Raw genomic sequence first — 910 nt, forward strand, 5'->3', positions numbered from 1 at the left:
GATCCTCGTTACCGCATCGAGTTCGCAGACAGTGGACGAGCTCGAGGCTGCGACCGGTCAAGGGGGATGGCGCGGAGCAGGGCTGGACCGGCGCCTTTTGTTTTTGCCCCGTACATCAGATACTAGTCCCGGCGCGTTATCAAAGAGTGGTATCAGGCCCACGGCGAGGAGGATGTAAGTAAGTATACGCGGCGCGTTCCTCGGCGCACACTGTGCGCCTCAGATAAGATATCTCTCCTGGGTGGAGGATGGGAGGGGAGGGGGCACCACCGATGCCTCTGTCCACCGTCGCCTCCCCACCTATCCCTCCCCTGTCCCAAGAATCGTGGCAATAAATAACACGGAACCCATCGGTTTTTGCCGATCGAAACGTTCCACCCTCCTCTGTGGAGGTGTAAGTGCTGGGTCCGCTTCGTGTTCGCGTTCACTTCGAAACGTAGAGATACCTTTTTTTTTTGTTTCTTTTCTTTTCTTTTTCAAGATGAGGTGTGAAATTTCGCGACATTTATACTCCCTGTGGAGGGATTTGGAATGGGCTTAAAAGTTAAAATAAATAGTTAAAATAGAGTATTCGAATTGGAAATCGCGAGGGGATAGAGAGTAAGCTGTAATATTATATTGACACGTAAGAAAGATCGGTATCACGAATCTGACTCGATCACCGTGAAATCTTGTCCACATCCAGTTTTTCTTGTCTTTCTATATGTTTCTTTTTTTATCGAACGTTCATTTTACACGCGTGGCACGGAATCGCACGCGATTTCGTGAACTGGATAATTCGAGGGCGGTTCTCGTTCCGCGACGCCATTAAGGGAGAGCTCGTTCGTTCGATGTCCTCGAAATGGTGGATCGCGGTGGGCACGAGCGTCCTCGCGGATCTCTCTCTCTCTCTCTCTCTCTCTCTCTCTCT

Source organism: Apis dorsata, unplaced genomic scaffold, assembly GCF_000469605.1.
Source record: "Apis dorsata unplaced genomic scaffold, Apis dorsata 1.3 scaffold_188, whole genome shotgun sequence".
NCBI lineage: Eukaryota > Metazoa > Arthropoda > Insecta > Hymenoptera > Apidae > Apis > Apis dorsata.